Below are 7877 nucleotides of genomic sequence, written 5' to 3'. Positions count from 1 at the left end.
AATCCATTCAATTCTTCATCCTCAGTGTCATCCTTTTCCAGACCGAGCAGTGAAGATCAACCGCCATCGCAAGACTAACACAATCTCATCCCACTATATATTTTTGCAGTCAGGTTTCCAAGTTTGCAATCGTCAAATGTGTATTATTAGGCACAGACAGTGTGCCGTGGTCTTATTTTACCACACAGTGCTTCTTTACAAACAAATTTAACAGAACTTTAGATCTTATAACAAACTTTAAGAGCCCATATGACACTATTTTCTCATCTATGTTATAATGTTTCCTCTTCAAAAACATCACATTTTCTGGACTATAAGTTGCTCTTGAGTCAGCCAAAAAAAATACATAATGAAGAAAAACATAAGTAAGTCACACTGGACCATAAATCACAAATTTACCAGGGACACACATTTCCTGTGTAAAGTCAAGTTGTAGTAATTGCAATAGAAGAGAGAACAACAGACTGTTAACGTCACATATGAACAGTTCTTCAGATAAACTATAACATAAACAACAGAACAGAACAAGTTTAACCAAACTCTCCATCTCACTCCAAATCACTAAATCCATTCAATTCTTCATCCTCAGTGTCACTTCTGAACAACTCAGCCTCGACCTCCGGAGGTAAACAGAGCGCTGCTTCCTCTTCTGTGTCGCTGTCGTCAGACTCAGCATCAGTTCCAGTTAGAATTATTGGGTCTTTCTGAATCCCGACAGGATGGTTTCAGTGTCACTGAAGTCCAGACTTTGTCCATCCATCCAGTGACTTCAGGAAAGTTTCATGGTGCATCCTCCCGGTGTCACAAGTTTCTCTCTCACTCAAACTTTCTTTCTCCTACTCGATTTCTAGTTTTCAGCTGCAGATTCCACGACTTGCAGTTTGTAATCTGCTAAATCTGATTTTTGTTTTTTGGGGCATTTGTGTTCAGTTTTCTTATTTATCTTTATAAGTTTGTGAAATTGTTCAGTGGTGCAGAAGTAATGGTGCGATCGACTGACATGCTACAGACAGAACAGAGGCTCTTTCTGCAGGAGACATGTGCAGTAGAGTGAAGTGACAGTGGTACAGGAGGAACAGGAGCAGCAGATACTCACACACAAGAATAGAACCTCTCCACACTTCACTCAAACATTTTAATACAGATGTCACACCAGAGAATAAGTCACAGGAAAAACCCAAACCATGAACAAAAGTGAAACCTATATAAAATATGGTATATAGATTTCTTGGCCCAATCAGGATAACAGCTAAACCGATATTTGGAAGCCGATATCTTATCCACAGTTACAATCTACAATTATAGTGTGAAAACGTGTGAAGAGCAGGGGGCGACATTCAGCAAACTGTCAGACTCTGGTTTTGACTCAATTCTCGTCATTGTCAGAAATTGTGGTTTGAGTTAAATATTAAAAAAATATGGTAACTGTTTACTACTATTAATAACTAAAGCAACTAACACTATTAAACCAGTACTTCTACTCCAACACTACCAACAACTACAGCAACTACTACTACAGCGCTACTACTACTACAATTTCTACTACCCTAATTCCTCAAAGTAGTCTACTCCTACTACTACTTCTACTACTCCTTCACATCCTACTACTCCAACTACTCCTTGAACTACTCCTCCAGCACCAGATGACGTCACCTCGAACACCCCCTCCTCCTCCTCATCTCTTCCTCATCTCCTCTTCATCTCCTCCAGACAGTCCTTGGATCACTTTATCACTCCAAAGCTTAAAGAAGTTTTCGGGGGGAACCAAACTTCAGTGGAGATCAAAGATAGCGTTAGTGAGTCGTCGCGCAGTGTCGCGGAGGAGCTGCCGGTGCCAGCCCTCGCCCCCTACTTCAAACACATGTAAATATCCCACGGTACAGTCGCACTTCAAAAAGATACACCAGCGAGGCTTTCGAGGACCTCATCAGGAAATCAGAAAATAACCCTCCGCGACGCATTCTGATGCCATTGTTTGGTAATTCAGATCTGTGCTAAGCAGCGTGAGGAATAATTATGGAGATGATTGGGGGAAAGAATGTTCTGGAGAATCAAAGAAAAGTGATTGGACAAGAGACTCAGACAGAGGCTCAGACTGAGACATTTCAGGACGTATTATGTAAAGACACATTTATACTAGAATATTCTCTTCACTCTGTAAACAGCAGAGCGGAGTTACTTTACATCTCATGTTTTTGTGATTGTAAAAAAACATGTTACAAGAAAAAATGTTAAAGGTGTTCATCTTTTGTTTCTGTCTTAAAGCCTGAAAACCAAAACTAGCACAAAAATAGCAAGCCATTCCTAACTTAAATTCCTAGAAAGAAAAGTTTTCAAGCACTTTTCACAATTTTCAGAAGCCAGAGTGAACATTAATGATCACATCTACTAGCATGCTAACAACAACCTTTCTGATTTTGCTTCCAGATTTTATAATTGCATGTTCTTAGATGGTCTTATAATAAATAACAACTAGAAGCATGCTAACAGTGCACTTCCTGTGTTTACTTCCAGGCTTTACAATTCAGTGTTCTCAGATAGTCTTGTAACAACTAACAGCTACTAGCCTGCCAACAGCGCACTTCCTGATTTTTCTTTCAGACTTTATCATTAGATGTTTTTCGATGGTCTTATAACATCTACTAGCATTGCAACAGCACACTTCCTGATTTCACTTCCAGGCTTTATAATTCAGTGTTCTCAGATGGTCTTCTAACAACAACTTCTAGCATGCCAACAGCACCCTTCCTGATTTTACTTCCAGACTTTATAATTACATGTTCTTAGATGGTCTTAGAACAACGAACAACTATTAGCATGCCCACATCGCACTTCCTGATTTTCCTTCTTAACTTTATAATTAGATATTCCTAGATTGTCTTGTAACAACTAGCAACTACTAGCATGCCAACAACACCCTTCCTGATTTGACTTCCTGACTTTACAGTTAGATGTTCTCAGATGGTCTCATGACAACTAACAACTGCTAGCATGCCAACAGTGCACTTCCTGATTTTACTTCCAGACTATAATTGAATGTTTTCAGTTGGTCATATGACAACTACTAGCATGCTAACAGCGGACTTACTGATTTTACTTCCAGACTTTATAATTAGATATTCTTAGATGGTCTTATGACAACCAACTACTAGCATGCCAACAGCACACTTTCAGATTTGACTTCTTGACTTTTCATTTAGATGTTCTCAGATGGTCTTATGACAACTAACAACTACTGGCATGCCAACAGTGCACTTCCTGATTTTACTTCCAGACTTTATAAAGGTTGTATGGAGGATTTTTTTTTGTTTCAAGTTGTCAATGATAGATTATAGAGGTGCAGTAGCCTTGTAATTATGATGACCAAAAAAAAGAGAATAAAAATTCATCAACTCTGGACATGGTGGGGCTAAATATTTGCTAATAGATAACGACACTGCCTCGTTATCTGTTAGCTGACAGGCTGTCAATCAATCTCCCTACGTTTCTAGTGTAACTGACTTGCCTGCGCGCCGCCGGTACGTGGTTTACGTACGACTGTCACGCAGTCCACAGACGCAAGACGCACAGACGCTGTTTACTCCACCAACGCAACAGTTCTTAGCGGCTTTTTTTTTACCTATATCTTCCTCGCAGTTAGCACAAAGTTTGTTGCAATGGCGACAAGAATCCAGGAGCAGTTAGCCGAAAAAGAAAGTCCGTTTTTGAGGTCGCTGAAAGAAGAAGACAAGGGGAAAAGCAGCGAAGCCAAACTAAGGTGATTCTTGCAGATTAATTCCAGCGATGGCGCGACTGAAGCAGACGCAGGGTCTAAAGACTGACGCACTGGTCGCCAAATTACTCCTGGACAGGAAACTTCTGCTTATTATGAAAACGTACTTTATTTCCAAGAGCTAGACAAACGTTTTTCAGGACACGAAAGCGATATCCTATGTCTGAAAACGTCATTTTCAAGGCAAAGAAAGAGTCCGCTTGCTGCTGCGTGTTGTAGCTCGTTCATTCGCACTGAATCTCCGCGCACCCTTCTCTGCACCCCTTTCCTGCTCCTCTCCCCGCTGCCCGTTCCGCTCTTCTCCCTGCTCCTCACTTCTCCGGGCACAGAATCTCCGCGCACCGCTCCCCTCTCCTCTCTCCTCTCCTCTCTCCTCTCCTCTCTCTGCTCCCTGCTCCGCTCTTCTCCCTGCTCCTCACTTCTCGTCCGTGCACAAAATGTCCGCACACCCGCTCCCCCCGCTCCTCACTTCTCCGTCTTGCCTAACCAACACTGTAGTTAGTTGTTTACAAGTCATGTGCAGAGCACCAGCTGTAAACAAACCTGTTTCTGGCGTAAGGAGGAGGCGGGAGGAGGTGTTTCTACGTAGGAGCTGTAGGGGAGGGGGGGTGGTTTCACGCATGCGCAACATTTGAAAAAGGACAAACAGTCGCTGGATTTCTCGTTCCTTGGAAAATCCTCTATACAACCTTTAAATGGTCTTATGACAACCAACTACTAGCATGCCAACAGTGCACTTTCAGATTTGACTTCCAGGCTTTATAATTAATTGTTCTTTGGTCTTACAACAACTAACAACTACTAGCATGCCAACAACGCATTTCCTGATTTGACTTCATGACTTTACAATTAGATGTTCTCAGATGGTCTTATGGCAACTGACAACTACTAGCATGCCAACAGTGCACTTCCTGATTTGACTTCCAGACTTTATAATTAGGTGTTCTGAGATGGTCTCATAGATACACTTATAAAAACTAACAACTAACAACTACTGGCATACTAACAGTCCACTTCCTGATTGTACTTCCAGTCTTTAGAGTTGGATGTTCTTGTTTTGACCTTTAGAGTTGCTTATCCAAATATTTACAAGACTATTTTTGCTCAGATACATGAACAATTTTGTATTCTGTCTGTGAAAAAAAAAACAAAAAAAATTAAAATATTATCATGTCAGTTCACAGTGTTGTATTTGTTTCCACGGTGACTCCTTCTCTTGTTGTGTACAGTACTTTGTCGATAGTTATTGAAGAGTACTATCACTCAGGTTTAAGGACTGTATAGGTGTTAGCTCAGATTGTGATATTCGCCCTGGAGCGCCGGTCAGGACACAGGAGACAGGATGCAGATGGTGAATTTAGGAGGTTTAATGAAGCTCAGGCAACATCGCAGAACATTATTGGTTGTATGTGTGGTCTATAAAGAAAAAAAAGAATAAACTAATTAAGTTACTGTACTACAGAATACAGTGATAAAGTAAAAGGTGTACAGGTGTACGGCTAAGTATATAACAAACATAAATAGTAAACATGGATGGACTAAATAAAAAGCACACAATAAAGACATAATATAATAAGGAACATACACGGCACGACACATGAAAATAACATAAGCTAAGATAAGATAAGCTAACTCCCTTTTAAATGTAACTCCACAGGTATTATAGGAACATGAACACATCCTGACACGCGTAAAACAATAACAAAGGACTTATAAAACATCCATATAGCCCCGAATACCAGAAACTTACTTTTTGTCAACAACGCACAACTTTAGCTGACAATAGGTGTCTGCACGCCCGAGCCTCGTGAACTAATTAAGACAGCGGTGCCGTGCACTCTGAACTAGGGATGGGCATGATTAGTCGATTAATCGATAATTGATCATTAAGAATTTCATCGATTATGTTAATTTTTATCGACAAACCGAATGTAGGTTGCTGTGTGTATGATGTATATAACACATACTCAAAGTTACTCAACACACTTGCTTTACATTCAAATATTTCTTCAGTGTTGGCTGTCATTATCCTCCTGACTGCCACATTCACCATCATCGACAAGGTGGGTGGAGTGTCTTGCCTAAGAGCACAACAGCAGCATGAGTCAGAGCTGATCGAACATCCGTCGCAGCTCAAAACCTACTCAAGAGATTTACAGCACATCAGAAACACGTGATATTCCTGTTGGGAAACGAGCGTAAAGAGCGCGTGGTGTTCTTTGGGGTCGTCGCCTCTTCGCGTTTAGTTCAGAGCTCAGAGGTCATGGGGGTCGCACCGCAGACGAGGAGCGGCTCATTAAAATGGCTGCCATCGCCAAACAGATCCATAAAGGCGTATGTGTGTGTCCTCTGTGCGTGTGAAATACCACCGATCTGCGGCGGAGAACACAAAACAGGCCGCGCCCCACCAACGAAAACTCAATCACATCGACTCCTGTCCTCGTCACCATCGATCGGAGCCAAGTAAAGGGCTTCCTGATATCAAACAAGAGCAGCAGCCAATCAGGACGCTCGAAAGGAAGAAGCAGGAAGTTATTTAAGTTTTTTTTTTTACTTTATGTTCTGTGAGGAGTAAGAGGAAGACTTGCTTCACCTGTTTTATTTTTGTCCTTATGTTTTGGGTTTCTGTTTGATCTTTTGAAATTTCCCCCCAAACATCATGTTGTGCATTTTTGCACAACATGATGCAAAAATGCATCATGTTGTGCAAAAACATGATGCAGGACGGATCTCATCCAACCCCGGAGCCTTGCCACCAAGGAGCTTTCCAACCTCCTCAGTGACTTCAGCCAGGGTGATGGATGAGTCCGCCTCCGAGTCCCCAGCCTCGGCCTCCTCCTCGGAAGACGTGACGGTGGGATTGAGGAGATCCTCAAAGTATTCCTTCCATCATGTCATGCTGTCAAGCTGAAGAAGGAGTCCTATCGGGCCTTGCTGGCTCGTGGGACTTTTGAGGCAGCTGACGGGTATCGGCGGGCCAAGCGTGCTGCAGCCCGTGCGGTTGCAGAGGCAAAAACTCGGAGCTGGGAGGAGTTCGGGGAGGCCATGGAGAAGGACTATCGGACGGCCTCAAAGAGATTCTGGATCAGAAAACAACAAGTTCAAATAGTGGATCAGGGAGGTAACTGAAATCAGGAAACGAGGTACGGACAGCATTAACCGTGATGACGGACACACCTGGGACACCCTCCTCCAGAGAACACCGGGCGATGGGAGGCGTGGTCAGTCTGAGCGACCTGCAGGTCCATCAGGACTGACCACGCCCACAGGAAGTAACAACAGCTGATATACGACACGTCACCACCAACACCAGTGACAGTTCTGAAGATGCAGCAGCCGAAACATGTCAACAAGGTAAATACACTTTACTGCATTGTCTTTAAAAAGAACCCAAGAAGTGAAACTATCACATATGAAATGAAAAGTTTTAAGTCTACAGACACTATTCCGTCCCGTTGGTCTTGCATGTGTCCGTGTTCTCCTGATAAGATTCCATTTTTGGATTGGCGTCACTGTCGTCGTCTCCTCAGCAGATCCATGTTGTACCAGAGCTTGGCACATAAATAATGACTTGTATAAGTACAAATGCTCACTGGTGTCCATGATGCGACCCACATCTATTTTCGCATGGCCTTGTTTTTATTTGGTGGTAAATCCACACCCTCTGTCAATTATGTGTTATGGGTTCACGTAAATAGTACGAACGCGTCTCGTTCACCGGTGAGGACTTTGGTTCCCAGTGGAACTGGTGCAGGAACCGACACCGGCACCGTTTTGACCGACCTGAAAACAGCTTAAGAGTCAAAATGAGACCTCTGTGTACTGTCTGCATCTAAATATACTGTTTTTATCATCCACGAACCAGGAAGTAAGGCCGATGTGCTGATAACAAGCTAGTTGTTGTTAGCACTACTGTGAAAGCTCTGAAACTCATCATGGGGAATAATTAGGATGCTACAAATGCACTCATGGTTTAATCCCATATTAGTCCTGGTTGAGTCTCCAACTGGTCCCTGTTTAGTTCTGGTTTGGTCTTGGTCTACAGCTGATTTTAGTCCAGGTTTAGTCCTGTTGTAGGGCAGGTTTAGTCCTGTTGTAGGGCAGG

The sequence above is a fragment of the Boleophthalmus pectinirostris genome, unplaced genomic scaffold (assembly GCF_026225935.1).
Source record: "Boleophthalmus pectinirostris isolate CB_2022bp ecotype Guang Dong unplaced genomic scaffold, ASM2622593v1 HiC_scaffold_11, whole genome shotgun sequence".
In the NCBI taxonomy this organism is placed as follows: domain Eukaryota; kingdom Metazoa; phylum Chordata; class Actinopteri; order Gobiiformes; family Gobiidae; genus Boleophthalmus; species Boleophthalmus pectinirostris.
This window is presented reverse-complemented; position numbering follows the sequence as displayed.